This window comes from Piliocolobus tephrosceles, chromosome 2 (assembly GCF_002776525.5).
Source record: "Piliocolobus tephrosceles isolate RC106 chromosome 2, ASM277652v3, whole genome shotgun sequence".
Taxonomy (NCBI): domain Eukaryota; kingdom Metazoa; phylum Chordata; class Mammalia; order Primates; family Cercopithecidae; genus Piliocolobus; species Piliocolobus tephrosceles.
Window position 1 is genome coordinate 182,090,765 of NC_045435.1, and position 25,621 is coordinate 182,116,385.

At 39.5% G+C, this 25,621-nt stretch overlaps 1 pseudogene; it reads right to left on the reverse strand.

Moving 5' to 3' along the window:
• Nucleotides 1-722: 722 nt before the first annotated feature.
• LOC111544230 lies at nt 723-13,433 on the reverse strand (annotated as a pseudogene).
• Between the last annotated feature and the right edge of the window lie 12,188 nt (nt 13,434-25,621).

Sequence of the window (25,621 nt, forward strand, 5' to 3'; positions counted from 1 at the left end):
AGAACAAATAAATTGCTCAACATTTCCTAATTTAATGGTCAGAATAAGCTCCAGCACTCCAACATACAAGAGCATCAAGAGGGACTGGCAAAGAACATATTTCTCTCTCACTTAGAGTGCAATGGCTTAGTGAAACTACTTGTGTTAGAACAGGGAGTGGGCTTGGGGTTAGGGACTGGTGGGGAGATGGGGTAGGAAGGAATTCTTAGAGTAGGATCACTTGTCTGATAAAAAAAAGAATTACATTTTATTTTAAAGCTGGATGTGACCATAAAAATCATGTAGGTCTATCTTTCATTTCTCCAGTGAAGGAAAGGAGGCCAAGACAGTTTACATGTGGTAAAATATGACTCTTACCACCTGCTAAGCTGGCACAAAAGTGAATCTGAGCAATAGTCAGGAAGGTTCCTTCTAGGGTTGTACAAGAATCTGAGAGTCCTCCATGAAGTCCCTCCAATGGGATAAGAATGTCTTATCTTCACTCCATTGTTGCTGATACTCTGTTCAAGGACCTGAGGTCTCTTAAAACTAACAAATCTGCTGCAACAGAGTTAAGCTCAGATGTGGAACTCTCTGATTCTGGAGGCTCCAGATCAAGGTAAAGCTTTTGGTGGCACCACAGACTTTCCTGGGTGCAACCAGGAATGGGGCCTAAGTCTGCCCTGTACACAGGCTCCCAAACTCTATCCTTCTCACAGATTGAGGGGAATATGCCATCTCTCTCATGGCCCATGCTGTTTTTCCTTTGCATTATCCAATTCTACACCTACAATAGGCGTCTGCATGAGTTCAGACATGCACAGATAGGCAGAATGAATAACATTCATCAGCTTCTCACTCACACTGTGAAAAAAACATGAAACAGAAAAAAACACAGATCTGACAACCTCCATGAAACAAGAGAAAAAATACAGGAAGCACTACACTTATAGCTCTAACTTGGCATGGTTCTCTACAGCAGAAAAGTAAAACCTAATTAATATGTCAGGAAATGATCACATTGCAAGGACTAATATTATTTCCCATTTAACTTCACATTGAATGTTAAGCTACAATGTGATAAATGCTGTTTATTCAGGCCACCCCTGCAGGTTTCTCCAGGATCCGTGTGGTGGAAAAGTTTGAGAAGCACTGAAGTAGGCCAACATCTTCATTTTACAGGTGAGGAAAATAAAGCCCAGATATGCTTTCTGAGGTTGCATGTATCACTGATGGCAGATTTAGGTCACAGTTGGGTGGGTGGAGGCCTTAGAGTTTGTGGTGAGCTTGGGTAAACCACATCATTTACTTTAATCTATAAAGAAGGCCATAGAGTCCAATATGCTCCTAAACACGAGAGATCCTACCCCGGGCTCCTGATACTGTTGACTTAGTCCCTGTAGCCACACCACCACCTGTATCACCAATCCCAATCATACAAAAGGCCAGGACTGAGAAGGTTTCTCTTGTTAAAACTGATCACTCATCTTTTCCATGGACCACCAGGACAAGCCCTTTAATTCTTACACTCATCACTATCTAGGTCACTGCTGGTTGTCCAAGCAACGCAAGTCATCCATTAGGACTCTGAACATTCATAACCTAAGCCAAATTTTTACTCTTTACCAAGCTCCCAAGGCTTTCCATTATGCCTTCTGGAACACACTGACAAAATTCCCAACTTCCTCAGCCTCTTTTGTATTGAATTTCCTTCACCTCCGGAGCTCATTGACACTTGGCCCACCTCAAGGAGATTGTTTCTTTGGTAATCCTCTTAGGGGTAGCTGCTGCTTTTGCTCACAACCCAAGTACTACAGGGCCTCGAAGAGGGTTAGCTATTCTTAATGTTTATTGCTGGATTATTTATCCTCCCTTTTCACAAACTCCCACAAGGAAAATCTCTTTATTTAAAGAGATCTGATGGCACAGGCCATCAGACCATCCAATTCACTGCCTTCCGTTGTTGATTTTTCCTGATTTCTCATCACTCCCTATGTAGTTTTTACAAATAGCATATTACCACTGTTACTATAACTATTTTTGAGATTTCTAGATCCCATTAAAATGCAAGAAATCCATAAAATAAGAGAGAGAAAATGGGAAAAGGAGAATGGAGAATAAATAAAAATAGAAAGTACTTTAACTGACATAACAGAGAAGACAATAACACGTGAGCTGCTGGTGGTAGTTGGGGTATGAATGGCCAAAAATAAGCAAGATAACTCTCACCACAGCCCCACCTCACCCTCAGATATACACATATTTCTTACTTCAGATACTTCTGAAGTCAGGAAAGCTAGATGGAACTGAAAAACAGAAAACGTACTTGAAAGTTTGATTAAGGAGCAGTGAGAAATCTAGATCTCCTTGTCTTTCCTAGAACCCCAAGGACCTGTCCCTTCTCCACTCTGGAAGAAGCCCGGATGTTTACTCTCCAAGGTCTTAATTGAAAAAGCACTGGGCCTTGGGAATACAAGGTACAAGGAAGGCTGGCAGTGACGTCCAGATACTGAAAATAAGAGATTAACAGAAAATCTGTCTGCTGAAAAGTGAGTCCCCAGCTCTCTCCCTATTCGAATCCTAAATCCCAAAGTCAGGAGATTAAAGACTTCAAGACTGACAGCAATTGACCTTTGGAAGTCCCACAAATAAATGGCCTGGGTTTCCTTCTGATCAATCTACAATGAAGTGCACCAGTTGACAGGCACTACTGCCCCACCACCATCATGACTACCACACCGTATGCCCCACAAACAAAATCACATGGAGAGTTGTCAAATATCAGCTTGATGTATGTTCCTCGGAGCCTAGGATGATTAAGCATTTGAGAAAGTATTTAACATGGAGGTCAGAGATAAAATTCAAAAAACAGAGGAAAAAAACACAGACGAAAAAGAGGCAATATTCTGAGTAGAAGAAAACATAAGAAGAATTAATATCCATAGGTGATAAAAAGCAAAAATATTGCTTTGATTACATTGCAAATGGTTGCAATAAAAGGAAGACCATGAGACAAATAAAGAAATGTTAGAGATAAAAATAGGCCAGGCATGTGGCTTATGTCTATAATCCCAGCACTATGGAAGGTGAAGGTGGGTGAATTACATGAGCCCAGGAGTTTGAGGCCAGCCTAGGCAACATGGAGAAACTGTCTCTACAAAAAAATACAAAACTAGCCAAGCGTGGTGGTACACACCTGTAGTCCTGGCTATTTGAGAGGCTCAGGTGGGAGGATCACTTGAGCCCAGGAGGTAGAGGTTGCAGTGAACCAAGATTGTGCCACTGCACACCAACCTGGGCAACAGAGCAAGATCCTGCCAAAAAAAAAAAAAAAGAAGAAGAAGAAGAAGAAAAAAGAAATATTAGAGCTAAAAATGATAATAACATAAATTTTAAAATGTCACAGGCATATTTAAAGGTAAGTTATGGAAACCAAAATAAGAAAACAGCGATTAAGTTTTTCTAGTATTTCTAAGTCTGTTAAGGATATATAATGATGAACGTATACATACAATGCTATAGCAATAAACAACACAGATATACGCACATGGAAAGCATACAGTCAACTGAAGATCAAACTCTGGATAATAATTAAAATAGGAAAATTATTAACTTACTCACTAATTATGCTACTAATCCCATTTATATATTAAAATTTTATTTTTAGGTTCCAAGATGGCCAAATAGGAACAGCTCCAGTCTGCAGCTCCCAGCATGAGCAATGCAGAAGATGGGTGATTTCTGCATTTCCAACTGAGGTACTGGGTGCCTCTCACTGGGGCTTGTTAGACAGTGGGTGCAGCCCATGGAGCAGGGCAGTGCATCACCTCACCCAGGAAGCACAAGGGGTTGGGCAATTCCTTTTCCTAGCAAAGGGAAGCCATGACAGACGGTACCTGGAAAATCAGGACACTCCCACCCTAATACTGCACTTTTCCAATGGCCTTAGCAAATGGCACACCAGGAGATTATATCCTGCGCCTGGCTCAAAGGATCCCACACCCATGGGGCCTCACTCACTGCTAGGACAGCAATCTGAGATTGAACTCCAAGGCAGCAGCAAGGCTGGGGAAGGGGCATCTGTCATTGCTGAGGCTTGAGTAGGTATACAAAGCAACCAGCAAGCTCAAACTGGGTGGAGTCCACCGCAGCTCCAGGAGGCCTGCCTGCCTCTGTAGACTCCACCTCTAGGGGCAGGGCATAGCTGAACAAAAGGCAGCTGAAACTTCTGCACACTTAAACATCCCTGTCTGACAGCTTTGAAGAGAGTAGAACTCCATTCTCCCAGCATGGAGTTTGAGATCTGAGAACAGACAGACTGCCTCCTCAAGTGGGTAACTGACCCCCAAGTAGCCTAACTGGGAGACACCTCCCAGTGGGGGCTGATTGACACCTCATACAGCCGGGTGCCCCTCTGAGACGAAGCTTCCAAAGGAAGGATCAGGCAGCAACATCTGCTGTTCTGCAGCCTCCACTGGTGATACCCAGACAAGCAGGGTCTGGAGTGGCCCTTCAGCAAACTCCAACAGACCTGCAGCTGAGGGTCCTGACTGTTAGAAGGAAAACTAACAAACAGAAAGGATGTCCACACCAAAACCCCATCTATACATCACCATCGTCAAAGACCAAAGGTAGATAAAACCACAAAGATGGGGAGAAACCAGAGCAGAAAAGCTGAAAATTCTGAAAATCAGAGCGCCTCTTCTCCTTGAAAGGAATGCAGCTCCTCGCCAGCAATGGAACAAGGCTAGATGGAGAATTACTTTAACAAGTTGAGAGAAGAAGGCTTCAGACGATCGGTAATAACAAACTTCTCTGAGCTAAAGGAGGATGTTCGAGCCCATCGCAAAGAAGCTAAAAACCTTGAAAAAAAGATTAGATGAACTGCTAACTAGAATAAACAGGGGAGAGACGTCCTTAAATGACCTGGTGGAGCTGAAAACCGTGGCATGAGAGCTACGTGATGCATGCACAAGCTTCAGTAGCTGATTTGATCAAGTGGAAGAAAGTGCATCAGTGATTGAAGATCAAATGAATGAAATGAAGTGAGAAGTTTAGAGAAGAAAGAGTAAAAAGAAATGGATAAAGTCTCCAAGAAATATGGGACTATATGAAAAGACCAAATCTATGTCTGATTGGTGTACCAGAAAGTGACGTGGAGAATGGAACCAAGTTGGAAAACACTCTGCAGGATATTATCCAGGAGAACCTCCCCAACCTAGCAAGGCAGGCCAACATTCAAATTTAGGAAATACAGAGAACGCCACAAAGATACTCCTCGAGAAGAGCAACTCCAAGACACGTAATTGTCAGATTCACCAAAGTTGAAAAGAAGGAAAAAATGTTAAGGGCAGTCAGAGAAAGGTCAGGTTACCCACAAAGAGAAGCCCATCAGACTAACAGTGGATCTCTCAGCAGAAACTCTACAATCCAAAAGAGAGTGGGGGCCAATATTCAACATTCTTAAAGAAAAGATTTTTTTCATATCCAGCCAAACTAAGCTTCATAAGTGAAGGAGAAATAAAATCCTTTACAGGCAAGCAAATGCTGAGAGATTTTGTCACCACCAGGCCTGCCTTACAAGAGCTCCTGAAGGAAGCACTAAACATGGAAAGGAACAATCGGTACCAGTCACTGCAAAAACATGCCAAATTGTAAAGACCATTAATGCTAGGGAAAAACGGCATCAACTAACGAGCAAAATAACCAGCTAACATCATAATGACAGGATCACATTCACACATAACAATATTAACCTTAAATGTAAATGGGCTAAATGCTCCAATTAAAAGACACAGACTGGCAAATTAGATAAAGAGTCAAGACCTATCAGTGTGCTGTATTCAGGAGACCCATCTCACGTGCAGAGACACACATAGGCTCAAAATAAAGGGATGTAGGAAGATCTACCAAGCAAATGGAAAACAAACAAACAAACAAAAAGCAGGGGTTGCAATCCTAGTCTCTGATAAAACAGATTTTAAACCAACAAAGATCAAAAGAGACAAAGAAGGCCATTACATAATGGTAAAGGGATCAATTCAACAAGAAGAGCTAACTATCCTAAATATATATGCGCCCAATACAGGAGCACCCAGAGTCATAAAGCAAGTCCTTAGAGACCTATAAAGAGACTTAGACTCCCACACAATAATAATGGGAGACTTCAACACTCCACTGTCAACATTAGAAAGATCAACGAGACAGAAAGTTAACAAGGATATCCAGGAATTGAACTCAGCTCTGCACCAAGTGGACCTAATAGACATCTACAGAACTCTCCACCACAAATCAACAGAATGTACATTCTTCTCAGCACCACATGACACTTATTCCAAAATTGACCACATAGTTTGAAGCAAAGCACTCCTCAGCAAATGTAAAAAAACAGAAATTATAACAAACTGACTCTCAGACCACAGTGCAATCAAACAAGAACTCAGGATTAAGAAACTCACTCAAAACCACTCAACTACATGGAAACTGAACAACGTGCTCCTGAATGACTACTGGGTACCTAACGAAATGAAGGCAGAAATAAAGATGTTCTTTGAAACCAATGAGAACAAAGATATAACATACCAGAATCTCTGGGACACATTTAAAGCAGTGTGTAGAGGGAAATTTATAGCACTAAAGGCCCACAGGAGAAAGGAGGAAAGATCTAAAATTGACACCTTAACAACACAATTAAAAGAACTAGAGAAGCAAGAGCAAACACTTTCAAAAGCTAGCAGAAGGCAAGAAATACTAAGATCAGAGCAGAACTGAAGGAGATAGAGACACAAAAACCCTTCAAAAAATCAATGAATCCAGGAGCTGGTTTCTTGAAAAGATCAACAAAATTGATAGACCATTAGCAAGACTAATAAAGAAGAAAAGAGAGAAGAATCAAATAGACACAATAAAAAATGATAAAGGAGATATTACCATCAATCCCACAGAAATACAAAGTACCATCAGAGAATATTATAAACACCTCAATGCAAATAAAGTAGAAAATCTAGAAGAAATGGATAAATTCCTGGACACATACACCCTCCCAAGACTAAACCAGGAAGAAGTTGAATCCCTGAATAGACCAATGACAGACTCTGAAATTGAGGCAATAATTAATAGCCAACCAACCAAAAAAAGCCCAGACCAGACAGATTCACAGCCGAATTCTACCACAGGTACAAAGAGGAGCTGGTACCATTCCTTCTGAAACTATTCCAATCAATAGAAAAAGAGAGAATCCTCCCTAATTCATTTTATGAGGCCAACATCATCCTGATACCGAAGCCTGGCAGAGACACAACAAAAAAAGAGAATTTTAGACCAATATCCCTGATGAACATTGATGCAAAAATCCTCAATAAAATACTGGCAAACCAAATCCAGCAGCACATCAAAAAGCTTATCCACATGATCAAGTGGGCTTTATCCCTGGGTTGCAAGGCTGGTTCAAAATATGCAAATCAATAAACGTAATCCAGCATACAAACAGAACCGAAGACAAAAACCACATGATTATCTCAAAGATGCAGAAAAGTCCTTTGACAAAATTCAACAGCCTTCATGCTAAAAACGCTCAGTAAACTAGGTATTGATGGAACATATCTCAAAATAATAAGAGCTATCTATGACAAACCCACAGCCAATATCATACTGAATGGGTAAAAACTGGAAGCATTCAGTTTGAAAACTGGCACAAGACAGAGATGCTCTCTCTCACCAATCCTATTCAACATAGTGTTGGAAGTTCTGGCCAGGGGAACCAGGCAAAAGAAAGAAGTAAAGGGTATGCAATCAGGAAAAGAGGAAGTCAAATTGTCCCTGTTTGCAGATGACATGATTGTATATTTAGAAAATCCAATCGTCACAGCCCAAAATCTCCTTAAGCTGATAAGCAACTTCAGCAAAGTCTCAGGATACAAAACCAATGTGCAAAAATCACAAGCATTCCTACACACCAATAACAGACAAACAGAGAACCAATTCATTAGTGAACTCCCATTCACAATTGCTTCAAAGAGAATAAAATACCTCAGAATCTGACTTACAAGGGATGTGAAGGACCTCTTCAAGGAGAACTACAAACCACTGCTCAATGAAATAAAAGAGGACACAAACAAATGGAAGAACATTCCATGCTCATGGAAAGGAAGAATCAATATTGTGAAAATGTCCATACTGCCAAAGGTAATTTATAGATTCAATGCCATCCTCATCAAGCTACCAATGACTTTCTTCACAGAATTGGAAAAAAACTACTTTAAAGTTCATATGGAACCAAAAAAGAGCCTGCATTGCTAAGACAATCCTAAGCAAAATGAACAAAGCTGGAGGCATCACGCTACCTGACTTCAAACTATACTATAAGGCTACAGTAACCAAAACATCATGGTACTGGTACCAAAACAGAGATATACACCAATGGAACAGAATAGAGCCCTCAGAAATAATACCATACATGTACAACCATATGATTTTTGACAAACCTGACAAAAAAAAGAGATGGGGAAAGGATTCCCTATTTAATAAATGATGCTGGGAAAACTGGCTAGCCATATGTAGAAAGCTGTAACTGGATCCCTTCCTTACACCTTATACAAAAATTAATTCAAGATGGATTAAAGACTTAAACGTTAGACCTAAAACCATAAAACCTAGAAGAAAATCTAGGCGATACCATTCAGGACATAGATGCCTTCATGGCCAAAACACCAAAAGCAATGGCAACAAAAGCCAAAATTGACAAATGGGATCTAATTAAACTAAAGAGCTTCTGCACAGCAAAAGAAACTACCATCAGAGTGAACAGGCAACCTACAGAATGGGAGAAAAGTTTTGCAATCTATCCATCTGACAAAGTGCTAATATCCAGAATCTACAAAGAACTTAAACAAATTTACAAGAAAAAGTCAAACAACCCCATCAAAAAGTGGGCAAAGGATATGAACAGACACTTCTCAAAAGAAGACCTTTATGCAGCCAACAGACACATGAAAAAAGGCACATCATCACTGACCTTCAGAGAGATGCAAATCAAAACCACAATGAGATACCATCTCACACCAGTTAGAATGGCAATCATTAAAAAGTCAGGAAACAACAGGTGCTGGAGAGGATGTAGAGAAATAGGAATGGTTTTACATTGTTGGTGGGACTGTAGACTAGTTCAACCATTGTGGAATACAGTGTGGCGATTCCTCAAGGATCTAGAACTAGAAATACCATTTGACTCAACCATCCCATTACTGGGCATATACCCAAAGGATTATAAATCATGCTGCTATAAAGATGCATGCACACGTATGTTTATTGTGGCACTATTCACAATAGCAAAGACTTGGAACCAACCCAAATATCCATCAATGATAGACTGGATTAAGAAAATGTGGCACATATACACCATGGAATACTATGCAGCCATAAAAAAGGATGAGTTCATGTCCTTTGTAGGAACATGGATGAAACTGGAAACCATCATTCAGGGCAAACTATCGCAAGGACAGAAAATCAAATACTGCATGTTCTTACTCATAGATGGGAATTAAAGAACGAGAACACTTGGACACATGGTGAGGAACATCACACACCGGGGCCTGTCATGGGATGGGGGTCGGGGGGAAGGATAGCATTAGGAGATATACTTAATGCAAATGATGAGTTAATGGGTGCGGCACACCAACACGGCACACGTATACATATGTAACAAACCTGCACGTTGTGCACATGTACCCTAGAACTTAAAGTATAATTTAAAAAATTAAAATTTAAAAAATTATATTTTTATGGAAATTTTTATTTCCTTTTTCCAATTTTAGAATAAGTTTTCTTCCTTTTTCTCCAATAACTTTACTACAAGTATAATAGGGTACAATGTACAAGTGTACTTAGCACTTTGTAAATTGTATTTCTCATAGTTCTGTGTGGATAGTAGAATGGTTATGGTAATAGTTTTGTAATCTACATGAGTTTTTCAATTTTCCTTTATAAACATGTGTAATCAAGGCAAAAGATGTTATTTAGCTGAATAATCAACAAGAGAAATTCTATAGCTCTGTGTTGTGTATATTGGGTAAATATATACTTTCAAACTTATTTTTATGTCAGGATTCAGTATCTTGTGTCTGGTTGTCTTATTTAATGGACGAATTTTTAACTCACAAACAACATAAACAAATATTCATTTTTAATAAATATATTTTATTTCACTGTTCTCTACATAGTAGTTAGTTGCATTTTAAAAGAAATCATGAGTATTGCTGTTTATTTAATAACACAGTTAACAGAGCTAAGGAGGAAATTACAGCAATAATAAATGTGGTATCAGTGAAATAATTGCTCCACTGTGGCTTCTTCATTAAAGGTCATAAGTCAATGAGCTATGTGAAAGTTTGCTGCTGATTTTTTTCTGGGCCCTACATTTGCATGTTATATAAATGTCCTATTTGTACCATATGATTGCTAGAGACTCAATGAGCCATTTGAATGGCAAACAGTTAACACATTACTTTCTGTCCTTCTGTTTTACTCACGTGGTAATTTTAGACAAAGTTTAGTTGTTCCAATGTTCTTTTAAATAATTAAATTGCTTGTTGGCTGCATTTTCCCCTTGATATAGTGAATGGTTGAGGATAATTCATCCTGAAATTGAGTAATAACCATGACTGTGTCTTACTGGAACATAACTAGTTTGGATTTATTTGAAAATGCTGTTTCAATTAGATTCAAATGGTAAATGAAGAATTTTTATCGGCATGAGACAAACATGTACTGCTACTACAATTTCTTGCATTACGTTCTCAAATTTATTTTCTTCTAAGAATACCATTGGTTATTTCAATGCTGAGATTGTTTGTTCAGGTATTGTATTTGAGCCAAAGTTTCTTTTGAGAATCAGCCTCTCATTGGCAAATAAGGCAGATACTGAATGAAGTCCTGGAGGGCAGGGAAGCTATGTGAGTCACTGCTGCATCACTCCAAGGTTGGGGCTCACAGCAGAGGTTTAATGAGTTCCAAGGAAATGACTAAGACTGGTATCCCTGAAACACAGCTTGTGACAGTCCACTGGGGCCCATGTGGCTGTTCTGAGATGGCCTCACAGATTTTAGTTTTACACAGTCAGGGCAAATAACAGCATATTCCTTATGCCTAACACCTTAAAGGATTTTCCTTCTCAAATCATCCTTTACCTATTCATTCTTCTATCAAGTGTCAGTGACTTCTTATTACCACTTTTTTTTTTTTTTTTAAGAAAGCATGCTTATGTTGGCCTTTTAAAAAATTGTATAAATTCAAGGAGTACAAGGGCAGTTTTGTTATGTGAACATATTGCATGGGTGAAATCTAAGCTTTTAGTATAATCATCATCTGAATAATGTACATTGTACCCAGTAAGTAATTTCTCAACCCTCACCTCTCTGCTCCCCTCTCACCCTTCTGAGTCTCCAATGACTATTATGCTACACTCTGTGTCCAAGTATCACTTTCTTTCTTTTTTAAAATAACTTGTAATTTAGGTTCAGGGATATACGTGCAGGTTTGTTATATAGGTAAACTTGCGTCATGGGTAGGGGGTGTTGTGGTATAGATTATTTTGTTACCCAATAGTTATTTTTTCTCATTCTCTCCCTCCTCCCATTCTTCACCCTCAAGTAGGCCACTTTCTTTATATCTGGAATTCTTCTTGGGATGATAGGAAGACTAAACTCATTCATTCATCTACACATTCATTCAAAATTATTATTGAGTGACCACTGTGCCAGAGACTATTCTAGGAGCTCAAAATTTGTTCGTGAGCAAAGCCCCCTCACCAACCCATCCTGGTGCTTACACTGTGGGACCCAAGACAAGAGTACAAATGAATACAATTTACTGTATGCCTAGGTATTTAAAAGCCATTCATCAAGTTAACAAATGACTGGATAAAATGCATTATCTCCTCCTACCCTAAAAAATATGCCTTTATGACTTTCAAGTTCAAGTTTAGAATTCTCAAACCCCATGACATCTCCCACTAGAACATAAGGGTCTAATGAGGAGAGCCAGCCTTCAGTCCCTGGCTCCCAGCTGAGGCCCAGGTCTCCCTCCTCTCACCCTCTTCTCCCTTCAGCCCTGCAATGGTCTTCTTGCATATTTGTGTGAACACCTCTAACCCTGTCCGAGCTCTGTTTACACTTTCTGAGAACAACTCATGAGTATAGGGATGAACTCAGAAAGAGACCCATGGAGACCCCGGAAGCAAGCTCAGGCTCACTTGAGAAAGGATTTCCAAGGTTCTCAGTATTTATGGTATGGACTATAAAAAGGGCTAAGTTCTCTGGGTGGACAGATCCCTTCCTTTACTCCACCAGGGACCAGCATTCCAGGCCTTCTTCTGTAACTGCAGCACTATAGCCTGACTGGGTAAACCTTAGAGGTAGACCAAGCAATAGAGAGAAGTCGCCTAGCCCAGGGGATTTTCTTTACCAATCTTGCAGATTTTGCCTTTTCTTCACTGCCAGTGAAACCATCTGAACAGAAAGTTTTCTTTTTCAGGACTTTCTGATTTTTGCCTTTACTAGTAATGTAATTTCTTCAATAGAAATAGTTTTATATATGTTACACACACATATACTTATTAATTATATTAATTATATATATATATGTACATTCTCGGTGAGTTTGGCAGTTTGTGGCTTTTAAGGAATCTCTCTATTTCATCTCAATTGTCAAATTTACATGCTTAGACTTATTTATAATATTTTCTTATGTTCCTTTAAATGTCCATGAGGTCTGTAGTGATATCCCGCTTCACATTTAAGCAGGGCTTTTCTAAGATTTCTGCAGGACTTCTTTGCAAGTCTATGAGTCGGTTGTGAGGAAGATTCAGATCTTCCTTTTTGTACACAGTACATAACACATAGTAAATATCTCCAATGCTGGAAGCAGGCACACAAACTGCCAAGCACCTACTACAAATAGGTGGTATCTCATTAGATGTAGCACAAGATCAATCTGCAAAGAACTTTTCCATGGTTCTTTACAAGGCATGTTGAGCATCCTTATTGAGTTTGTCAACTTCTGTCAATAATACCATTTTAAAATATCTGAGAGTTTGTTTCAAGTGGCTGTGATTGAGCCACTGTTTTCAACATCTTCTGAATTACTACCTCATCAATATTTCCAGCATCGCTGGGATTAACTTCAAGGTGGTAATTACTTGCAATGGTGCTAATTTCAATTTTTTTACATGCAGTCCTGATGGTATGATATTCAATTCTCAATTTTTCCACTCCAACACCATAAAGTTCATGTAGAACACACATAGCACTTGTCTTTTTTCCGGCACCTGATGGTCCACACACTTAAAGGTGAGGAAAGTCACCACCCTGCACCAGGTTGTACAGCTAGGCTGCCTGCTCCCTGTGATACTCCATCCATCCCAAGGAGTAGTGCTGGTACTTGTCCACCCAGAGGCTCATGAAAGCTTGAGTTCCTGAGGTCTGATAAATGAAAGTCCCACACACATGTCTGTCTTTTTAATAATAACCATTATGGCCAGTGTGAGACGGTATCTCATTGGAGTTTTGATTTGCATTTCTGAAGACAGAAAACATAATGCTACTTTGGTACATGAAATTTGTATTCTGAAGTCAACTTTAACTCTGCAGAGTTACAATATATTTGTAATATCTCATATCTGCCTACCCTGAAAGGTGAGACTATTGACTTAAAGTCACTTCCACTTCAAGGTGTGACTACAAAGGAAACTAGGGGACATATGCTAGCATTAGAAAAAATAAGTTAAACACTGATAATGAGCTTTTCTAGCAGAATCTGGCAGCCATGAGATTTTCTGTAGAGTCCAAATCCCACCTAAATCCCATTTGTCTTCTAATTCTTCTTTGTTTTCATTCCATTCTGACCACCAGTTTCCTGACTGTAATTGTCAACATGTAATACCTTTCCAAGTATCAATTTCTAAAATTATAGCTTGCTTTGTGATGATTACAGCTTAGAGGGATGTATCTTCTCTCCTTAACACTATTGGTCTGCAAATCACCACGTAGCAAAGGTTATTTCTTTGGGAGTCCTGGAGATGGCCAATTTCTTAGGGAGACATGCCCTAGTTTTCATGTGAAAATACCTCCCCAGCCTCATCCTAGATACCAAGATTCATATGGCCTTTGAGATAAAGGAAGTCAGTCTTCACTCCACTTATATATGTGAACCCAAAAGTATCTGAGACAGGTCTCAATCCATTTAGAAAGTTTATTTTGGTGAGGTTAAGAACACATTCATGATACAACATCAGGAGATTCTGATAACATGTGCCAAAGATCGTTGGGGAATAGCTTGTTTTTATACAACTTGGGGAGACATAATACATCAGTCAATTTATAGAAGATTCACACTGGTTTTATCTGGAAGTGTGGGACAACTCTAAGTTGGGGTTTCCAGGTCATAGGTAGATTTAAAATTTTTCTGATTGACATTTAGTTGAAAGCGTTATTATCAATAGAAAGGAATGTCTGGTTTACAATAAGTGGTCATGAAGACCTAGGTTTTATCATGGAGGTGAAGCCTCCAGGTATCAGACTTCAGAGAGAAGCGATTGTAAATGTTTTTATTAGACTTAAAGTCTGTGTTGATGTTAACACTGTTCAGCTTTTCCTGAATTCCTAAAAGGAGGAGAGTATACTGAGGCATATCTGATCCCCCTTCCCACAATGGCCTGAACTAAGATTTTCAGGCTAACTTTGGAATGCCCTTGGCTGAAAGAAGGGGTCCATTCAGATGGTTAGGGACCTTAGAATTTTATTTTTGGCTTACCCACCCAAGTACCAATGTATGATCAAAGTAGTAACAGAAGATAAGTAAGTAAAGCAGGCTGAACCACAAAAGGAGATCCCAGATGTAGGTGATCGTGATGAGACCTAGAGAGGACTGATTCGGGAGGACTAATGATGAGCTAAAAACATATGAGGAATACTCTTTGAGGATGGTGTATGGTGGTAGGACATGTGCTTTTGACCAATGTAAAATTCCAAGTTCCGGTATCTGTGGTCAAATAAAAAACTAGGTCCTCATCACTGGAGCTGACTAGAGAAATGTGAATTCCCAACTTTTCAAGAAGTCCCAAAGGCCAAGCCACGGTACCAGCTATAACCCTGGGCAAAGCAGCTCTCTTGAATTTAGGCACTTTCCAAAGAAGGCTAATAGATAAGAGGTATCTGCTGGAAGCACTCCCAGCATTTGGGAAGATAAATCCTTCAGTCCTGATAATCAGGATGTCCTCTATAGTCCACCCCTTGCAATACTAGGATACAATTCTTCAAGTCAATTCTGGGAACAGTTACTGAAGGATCCCAGTAAGCCTCTCTTTCCGGGGGAAACTTAGAAAAAGAAGATTAACAGGAAAATATATGGCCTTTGCTACTATAGCTGGTCTTGAAGAAACAACTGACACTCATTGTGTGTCTCTCCTTTACTTTCATTCTGGATTCCCTTCATCTTCAACTAACACATCCGCTTGTCTCAGTTATTTACTTTGCGGCATGATCCACCTCCACATGCCTAAGAAACCTGAGTCCCTGGTCACACAGGTTTCTTAGGCCAAGGTTGTTACACTTGTTCATTTGCCATGAAAATTTGGCAAGGATATACCTGAAAGGTGCCCAAGTGCATTGAGTACCAAATATATTTTCCCTGTCCCCATTATAACAGTATCCCTTTCTCCTTCTGATAATCCTTATTAATATCCTTTCTAAGATGATGATTCTTCTTATTTTCTGTTCTTCACTTTCCAAGAAGAACTTGAAGTAACCAGCTGTTAGCCATAGTTTGTACTTCAGTGGGAGTCTTCCTGTATCTTCCTAGTTGGAAGTGCTTCTCCTTGGTAACTAACATATTTAAGATTTCAGAATTTGGGGTACAGGAATTACTGAGAGTGACAGTGAGCGATGTACTTCTGCTTCCATTCCTTGGTTCATAGAACAAGGTATTCTACCTATTTGAGACACCAGCACCATGTTAAAAATTTTGTTATTCTTGCCTCTTGGATTCAGGACACTCAAAAAACAAAAACAAAAAAACAAACAAACAAAAAAAACCGGCCCTTATGTATGTTCCATACTCCTACCAGTAGAAGTTGGTTATGTTCTGCATCTCTTTTGGAATATAGTCTTTTTATCTTTTTACTCCCTTCTGAGACCCAAGATGACTCTAACTGGATTCTGTTGTAACTTAATCCTGGTCATTGAGCTTGTGGCCTGGAGGGGAGGTGAGGGCAGATCCTAAAAACGAGCTCCATGCTGTCAGGAAGTTCACAGAACTTGCATCATCTTTAATTAATGGAAGAGATATGTATAATATACACATCAAAATTACAGTAATATTCTATGTTTTCTGTTTACATACTATTATTGGTGAGTTTTGTATTAGAAGGTTTCTTAATGCTTGTTACCATCCTTTTCTTTCAGATTGAAAAGCTTTCTTTAGCATTTCTCATATGAAAGTTTTGATACTGATGAAACCTCCTCAGCTTTTGTTTGTCTGGAGGGGGGCTGTTATTTCTCCTTAATATTTGAAGGATATTTTCACTGGATATGCTATTCTAGGATAGAAGTTTATGGTTTGTTTTTCCTTCAGCACTTTAAATATGTCATGTCAGTCTCTCTTGGCCTGTAAGGTTTCCACTGAGGCATCTGCTGCCATACATACTGAATCGTCTTTGTATGCTATTTGTTTCTCTTCTCTTCCTGCTTTTAGAATCTTTTTTTTGTTCTTGTCCTTTGGGAGTTTGGCTATTAAATGTGCTTTGGGAGTTTGATTATTAAATGTCTTGATGTTGTCTTATTTGGGTTAAACCTGTTTGGTGTTCTGTAACCTTTTTGTACTTAAATATTGATATATTTCTCTAGATTTATAAACTTACCTGTTAATATCTTTTTGAATAAACTTTCTACTCTGATCTCTGTCTGAATGACCTCTTTAAAAGCCAATAATTCTTAAATTTTCCCTTTCGAGGTTATATTTTAGGTCTTATAGGCATGCTTTATTTTTTTTATTTTGTTTCCTCTGAATCTATTTTCAAATAGCATGTCTTCAACCTCACTAATTATTCTGCTTGAGTAATTCTGCTACTGAGAGACTCTGATGCATTCTGTAGTACGCCAGTTGAATTTTTTAGGTCCAGAATTTCTGCTTGATTTTTAAAATTATTTCAATCCTTTTGTTAAATTTATCTGATAGGATTCTAAATTACTTCTCTGTGTTATCTTGAATTTCATTGAGCTTCCTCAAAAAAAAATATTTTGAATTCTGTCTGAATGGTCACATATCTCTGCTAATTCAGCATTAGTCATTGATGCCTTATTTTATTCTTTTGGGGAGGTCTTGATGCTTGTGGATGTTTGTCAATGTCTGGGCATTGAAGAGTTAAGTATTTATCGTAGTCTTCAGAGTCTGTGCTTGTTTGGGAAGCCTTCTTGGCTTCTTGGGAAGGCTTTCCAAGTATTCAAAGGGAATTGAGTCTTATGATCTAAGTCTTTGGGTTTTGGTGACTTTACCCATACCCATTAACACTGCGTCTCTTTCAAACTCATAGAAGTACCACCTGGTGGTCTTAGGTATGATCTGAGAGAATTCCCCATATTACCAGACAATCTCTTCTCTTGTTTCCCCCAAATAAATGGAGGGTCTCTCTCCCTCTCCCTCTCTCTCTCTCTCTCTCTCTCTCTCTCTCTCTCTCTCGGTCCTTAGTCAGAAACCTTAAGAATCTTCTTGGTGCTCTATTCTACTGCTGCTGAGCTAGCATTCAAGCGGTAAAATAAATTCCTTCCCATTCTTCCCTTTTCTTTTCCTCCAGTGAAATGAGTCTCACCCCATGACTACAACTGCCCCAGGCCCATGGCAAGTGCTGCTGATGTTCACTCAAGGCTCAAGTGCTCTTCAGTCAGTTTATGGTAAATGCTGCCAGGCCTGGGCTCTCTCTTTAGAGCAATGGGCTCCCTCTGGCCCAGGCCAGGTCCAGAAACACCATCCAGGAGCCAAAGCCTGGAATTGGGGGTTCAGGAGTCTGTTTGGTGTTCTACCCACTGTGACTCAACTGGTACCCAGGCTGCAAGACAAAATCCCCTTTATTCTTCCCTCTCCTTTCCTCAAGGAAGAGTCTCTCCCGTAATGGCCACCAGAGCTGGAAATGTGCCAGGACATACCTGAAGCCAGCATCACACTGAGTCTCACACAAGGCCCACAATAAGTACTACCTGAGTATTGCTGATGTTTATTCAAGGCCAAAGGGCTCTTCAGTCAGGAGGTGATCGATCCTGCCAGGATTGGGTCCTTTTCATCAAGGCAGTGAGTTTCTCTCTGGCCCATGGTGTGGAGCTAGGACCTGGAATGGGGGCCTCAAAACTCAGCATGGTCCTTTTTTTTTTTTTTTTTTTTTTTACTGTGGCTGAGCTGGTATCCAAGTTTCAAGACGAAGTCCTCTTTACTCTTTCTTCTCGTCTCCTCAAGCAGAAGGAAGGAGTTTCTTTTGGAGCTGTAACCTGTACTGCCTGGAGTTGGGGGAGGGTGACGCAAACACTCCCTTGGCAACCCCAGCTGGTGTCTCACTAAGCCACTGGCACCCCAAGTCCAGTGGCTCCAAGACCAACACAGCACCAGGATTTGTCCAAGAATTGCATTTATTTTGGCCTAATCTGCCTTTCAAGTTCATTTAGGACCTCAAATTGCTTTAGCCTGAGGTGTCAGGGCTTATCAGAACTCAGATTCCAATCACAGGGATGGATGATTTGCCTCTGGTGAGGGCTGATTTAAATACTTCCTCTCTGGGTGCCAGTTGGATTCTGCACTGTGTTACTTTCCACTGTGATGGGCAGTACTGAGTTCCAGTGCAGAGTCCCACAATCACTGAGCTTTTCCTCCCTCAAATGCACAGATTCTCTTTCCCCACCATGTGACTGCTGCTGGGAGATGTGGGAGGGGTGGTGTCGGCAAGTGAAGACTGTCCTTCCCAGCCTATTTAGTGCCTCTTTCAGTGATATGAAGTTAAAACCAGGTACCGTGACTGCTTACCTGATTTTTGGTTTTTATGAAAGTGCTTTCTTGTGTGGATAGTTGTTCAATTTGATGATCCTGAGGAGGGGGCACAATCACTGAAGGGTTGCTCCACCTCTTCCTAGACACTGCTCTCTTTGGGTTTTGCTAAATAGTAGTGAGAAAAGCAGCCTGATAAAAGAGTTGTCTGTATGCAATTGGTTGTTAAGTGGGGTTGAGTATAGAGAGGAGGAAGGAAATATTTTTTAGGGAAAGATCGTTTAGGGTTAAGGAATAAGAATTTGGAAAAGCCTGGAGGTAAAATATCATGCAATGTTTGATAACATGTTTGGAGGTAAGGTAAACATGGGTAAAAAACAAAATGTAGGCGATCTTCAAGGCTAAGGATATGGAAAGAAAAGCACACTATACTCATACAATTAAAACCCATGTAGGCAACACTAAGAAGTTCAGGCTTTCTCCTGAAGACCATGGAAAGATTTCGAAGTATTTCAACCAGAAAGTCACACTGGTTTAAGCATAGAGGGCTGTAGGACAGGACGTCAGATAGGAAGACCAATTAGAAGGCAGGGTAGTAACCCATATGTGAGAGTATTTGCTCCTTTATTCTATGTCTACACAAAATACAGCCTCTGGATGGAGAATGTGGCAAAGGAGCCCCTAGGATTTCTTGCGTATTTGGAAATGCTGTTTTTAGTATCAGACAGAAGACTTGCAAACACTTGTTTGGGATACTGCTTTAGCTTCTCTAAATGAAAAATTATTGTCAAATTTTAAGGCCTGAGAGTCATTGTCTTTAAAACACCAAATTGAATGTTCAAATATTGAATTAAAAATTCAAACAAAGTTTAAACATTTAGGTAAATTTTTACAATATATGGCAGTTGGAAAGAAGTCATCCTCAGCCCTCACAAGATTTTGACATCTAAAGTTTGATGTTATTATTTTAAAATGTACTTAAAATATTGTGTGTTGTAAAGCTGAATGAAATGCGAGACACCACCAGGCAGTCCCTGATTAAAACAAAGACCACTCCACCTGCGAGGGGTTGCAACAGCTCACCTCTGACCTCTGCACCTCTGTCTCCACACTTTCTGAAGGACCAATCTACACATGCTAAATCCCTGCTGAAAAATCTGTGATGGCCACACATTGCCCACCAGAACACATGGGTGAGTTCTACAAGGCCTTCCTTGGCTTGAAGGGGCCTAAACCAGTTAGGCATTCTATTGTGTTCCCTCTTGCTTATGCTTGTAGTACTCTGTAGTCCTGCCACACTACTCACATCTGTAACATGGTGCCCCATGCCACCGTCCCATTCTTCCCATTTTGCCTGCATTTAAGACTAATCTCAAATTTCCCTAAATGGGAAAACTTCCGGGAACCTCCCACTTAGACATCTGTAAGCCTGTGTAGAAAGAATACAGGCAAGTACTAAGAATGACTTCTGAGGGGAATGGTGCAGATCAGCTCTAACCAAGGCGGAGGTGCAGGTGGATGCATTCCCACTGTGGTTACTCAGAGGCCGACTACCCACTTACACTTCTCAGCTATACTTTTGCAGGCCGGGTCCACTACCAACTAAAACTGCTGACTTTGATTCCACTAGTCAGCTTGCTCAAGGACAGAATGCCCAGACAGCCCTCTCTGCCAGCTGACAGCTTATCAAGTTTATCCCCCCAAAACATGTGTAAACAAGATTCACTGTGTCCTGATTGCCTGAAATTTGCTTTTCTTCTTTCTCTTCTTTCTGTTAGCAATTCTGTATTTGATTTACTCACTCAAATGACAACTGACCTCCTCAAATGTGACTCATTTCCGTGAAGAAAAGCTAAATGGCATGTAAAATAACTTTCTAACACTATCTAAATTATTTTTGATAATAACAAACACATGGTAAAACAGTACCATCAGTACGTTTTTAATAAATTAATTAAAGAAAAGCTGCCGACTTGAAGTAAACACATGTCAATTAGTTAGTTTGTATGGTATTTTCTCTCAATATCCCTAATAAGCTCCAAATAGGAAATTTGCCTTGAGAAAATAAAAACAAAATTTAAAAAAAAAAGCTCTGCAATTTGTAATTTCTTTAACTCATCAAGATTTTGTTTACCATTATATTTCGTGTTTGCTGGTAGGAGAGGTATTACAATCAAGTGAAAAAAATGTGAATTTGGAGTTTAAATCGTGGCTGTTCCAATTGTGTAACCGTAGGCAAGATACCTAGCCCCTCGTCAGAAGCCTCAATTTACTGATCAGTAAAAGGGACATCATAATGTAAAACTTTATAATGTTATTTTGAAGATAAATTGAAAGAAGCAATGTAAGTTCTTTGAGAACATGGTTGAAAGCAATTTTTGTCTCCTGTCATTGGCAGGATATTATTATCTGTTAAGCCAACCCCCTTGCTTACAGACAGTTTATGCATGTTGCTAAGAAAGACGCATTTCCTAAGAAAGATGGAAAGCCTTTGTAAACAGTACTGTGCTGTAGAACCCCTGGTCCAGGCTGAGGAGGAATGAATTTATATAATATAAAGAATGACCACAAGTGTACGTGTTCACACAGAGGAAAGGATGGGAGGAAGTCAAAAGCCCTGTGCTGCTATAATACCAACCATTCTAATAACATTGGGATTAATAGATTAAGAGGCCAAGAGAGCAAGTGATCAGCGTATCTTTTTATTTTTTAGACAGAGGCTGGAGTGCAATCGCATGATCTTGGCTCCCTGCAACCTCCACCTCCTGGGTTCAAGCGATTCTCCTGCCTCAGCCTCCTGAGTAGCTGGGATTACAGGCACACACCACCATGCCCAGCTAATTTTTTGCATCTTTAGTGGAGACGGGGTTTCACCATGTGGGCCGGGCTGGTCTCCAATCCCTGACCTTGTGCTCTGCTCTCCTCGGCCTCCCAAAGTGCTGGGATTACAGGCGTGAGCCACCGCACCTGGCCTTTTTGTTTGTTTGTTTGTTTGTTTGTTTGCTTTTGTTCTGAGATGGAGTTTTGCTCTTGTTGACCAGGCTGGAGTGCAATGGCGAGATCTCAGCACACCACAACCTCTGCCTCTTGGGTTCTAGTGATTCTCCTGCCTCAGCCTCCCAAGTAGCTGGGATTACAGGCATGCACCACCATGCCCGGCTAATTTGTATTTTTAGTAGAGACGGGGTTTCTCCATGTTGGTCAGGCTGGTCTTTTAACATTAAAATGCTGAAGTGTTGGAAAGGAGAGTAGGGCACTGTTTTTCCCCCATTACTTAAAACTGAATCTTTAAGCACCCTGTCAATAGATCTCAGGTGATAGTTTGGTAATATTAGTGCTGTTAAAAGTCTTTAAATACCTTTAAGTATTTGAATGTTCTTTTAAAAACTAGTAAAGAGCTCAATGAGTTAACTTTAAAGCAATTCTTTAGAATCTAGTAGATAAAACTAGAGAGTAACAGCAACACACTTAGCAATGAGACTTTATATATGACAAATTTAAAGAAAACAGAAAAGACCAGAATTTTAAAGTGTGAAAGCCCTTAAAGATGTTATTAATTTAGTGCCATCATTTTATAGGTGAAGAAATTGAATCCCAGAACACTTAAGTGATTGACATAAGATCATAAAACGTGAAAGCAGTATCTGAGATTTCCTGATGACTATTTGAATGGTCAGTTACAAAAAAAAAAAAAAAAAAGGAAAGCAAATAAACCAAATTTAGAAATTAGCTATGTATTTTTCTCTTATACAACACATTCCTCTGTCCCCAATAGCTAAATACTGAATATCTACATTTGAATATTTAAGTCCTTTTTCTTTTCATTTTTATTTTATGTATCTTAAAATGTAGGCTATGTTTTCTGTTTTTAATTGAGGCCTGGTTAGTCCCACTGATTATGGTGCCAGTGAGCTCAAGGGAATCAAGTGCGTAGGACACAGGGGTGGTGGGGGGGGAATCCAAGTATCCAGAGAGGGGATATATTGACAGCGTAGCACAGGATCATCATTCCACATGGGCTGGACAAACTACTCCATTAATATAAAAGGAGAACCCTGGGATACCTCTAATGCATAACAGAAACCTAATGAAGGGAAGTTAATACGGCACATTCATCAACTTCCTATTGTTTATTAGGTAGGCTCAGAGAGAACACTATGTGCTATTTCAGGCAGAACCTTGTGGGGCATGTGCCCTTTAAATAGGTCAACAAGTGCTAGGGTTGGTCCTTAGCTCTGAGGATGCAGAAATTAGATTGGCTCTTCCTTTACGGTGTTGAGACTCTGGAAAATGATTCTCATTGATCAAATGAATAATAAATGGATTTTAAAATTAAAAAGGTGAAAAGAAAAATGCTGGCTATGGCATAATGATTAAAACTCTCTGGAATATATTAATGTAGAAAACAGAATTCCTCTGGATCCTGGATGTTCTGTGATTTTAAAACATTTGTTTTGAAATACATATCTATATGCCCAAACTGAAATTTAAAAGACATTAAGACGGCCGGGCATGGTGGCTCAAGCCTGTAATCCCAGCACTTTGGGAGGCTGAGACGGGCGGATCACGAGGTCAGGAGATCGAGACCATCCTGGCTAATACAGTGAAACCCTGTCTCTACTTAAAAATACAAAAAACTAGCCGGGCGATGAGGCGGGCGCCTGTAGTCCCAGCTACTCGGGAGGCTGAGGCAGGAGAATGGCATAAACCCGGGAGGCGGAGCTTGCAGTGAGCTGAGATCCGGCCACTGCACTCCAGCCTGGGTGGCAGAGCAAGACTCCGTCTCAAAAACAAAAACAAAAACAAAAAAGACATTAAGACTTTGCCATGTTGGTTTCAGATTTTTCTGTGTCTTTATATTGTAAAAATATCTCAGACAAATATCTAAACAAAGAAACATCTAAAGCCACACTTCTATCTCTTCCCCAGCTTTCCCTGTGCAGACTTAATCATCATACTGAAATTAGTATAAATTATGCTCAAGCATGTTTTTGTATCTCTACTACATAAATATAAATCAATAGGATTAACAATGTACATAAATTATATTCTAATACACATGCATTCTTTAAAGCTTTCTTTTTACTCTCACCTTTAAGTCTAGATATTTATATATGTTGATACAAAAAAATCTGGTTCATTTCTATATCAATTTTAATTAACCTTACAACTGAGAGATATGGGTTATTTCCCACTTTTCTACTACTATAATCCCTGCTACAATTAACGTTATTGTACATGTCTTTTGTGATACTTTTCTTTTTGTGCACATGTGTAAGAATTCTTCAGGCATGACCACTAAGAAACGCTATTGCAGGATTGAAAGATGTTCTTCAACTTTACTAAATATGCCCAATTGCTTTCCACAGTAGTGGTACCAATTTACACTTCCAAACTAAAAACGCTGTCATTCCCCCACATTTTTCTCAATGCATGGCACAGTTGGCTGAATAATGGACTTGCAAAGATGAATACATCTTAAGCTCTGGAATCTGTGACTATGCTATCTTATATTGCAAAAGGGATTTTGCAGATACTGGGTTGAGATGGAGAAACGGCCTGCATTATCCAGATGGGTCCAGTGTAGTCACAATTTTCCTCATAATAAAAAGTCAGGAAGTCAGAGACAGAGAAGGGGATGTGAAAATGGAAGCAGAGGTCAGTGAGAGATGAAGATGCTATGCAATCCTGCTGACACCTTCACTTTCAGCCTAGTGAGATTTTAGGCTTCTGACTTCCAGAACTATAAGGTAATGCATTTGTGTTGTTTTAAGCTATCACATTTTTAGTAATTTGTTGCAGCAGAAATGGGCCATTAATACACATATTGTTATAAGGTTCAGTTTTTTGTTTGCCAAAATGAGGGATGTGATATTTGCAATTGCCTACCTACTACGAATTTACGCCTCTTCTCATATGCATATTGGTCATTTTAACTTTTTTTCTGCACAAACTACTCTGTTGATTGTTATCTCTTTGATGATTTGAATAAATTTTCTATACCAGAGTTTCTCAAACTCAGTATTATTGACATTTTGGGCCAGATAATTTTTTGTTGTGTGGAGCTGTCTGTTATAGGATATTTAGCAGCATCCCTGTCACCTACCAACTAAATGAAGGCAGCACCTGTCCCTTAACTTATTTTGATGACCAAAAATGCCTCCAGAAATTACAAAATATTCCCAGGGGGACAAAATCAACCCCAATTAAGAACCACTGCTCTGTATTAACCTGTGCTGAATATTTTATATGCTAATCTATGGCCAGTTATAGGAATCAAAGACAGAAACCTTTCTAAGATTGGTTTGATAAATATTTTATATTTTAAATATTCGTGCAGCCATTATATCAATCTTTCACTTTATACCTTGTCTACCTTATTTTTTCATGAAGGGTTACTCTATTCCAGTGGTCCTCACACATCAACATGCATGACAGTCTCCTGGGGGGTTGTTAAAACTAGAATAGCTGGATGCCACCTATGGAGTATCTGATTTAATATGTCTAGAACTGAGCCCCCAAATTTGCATTTCTAGCAAATTCCCCGAGAATGCTGATACTACTAGTCTAGGGACTATAATAAGATTATTTATCACAAAATTATTTCTTTTGTCCCCACATCTAG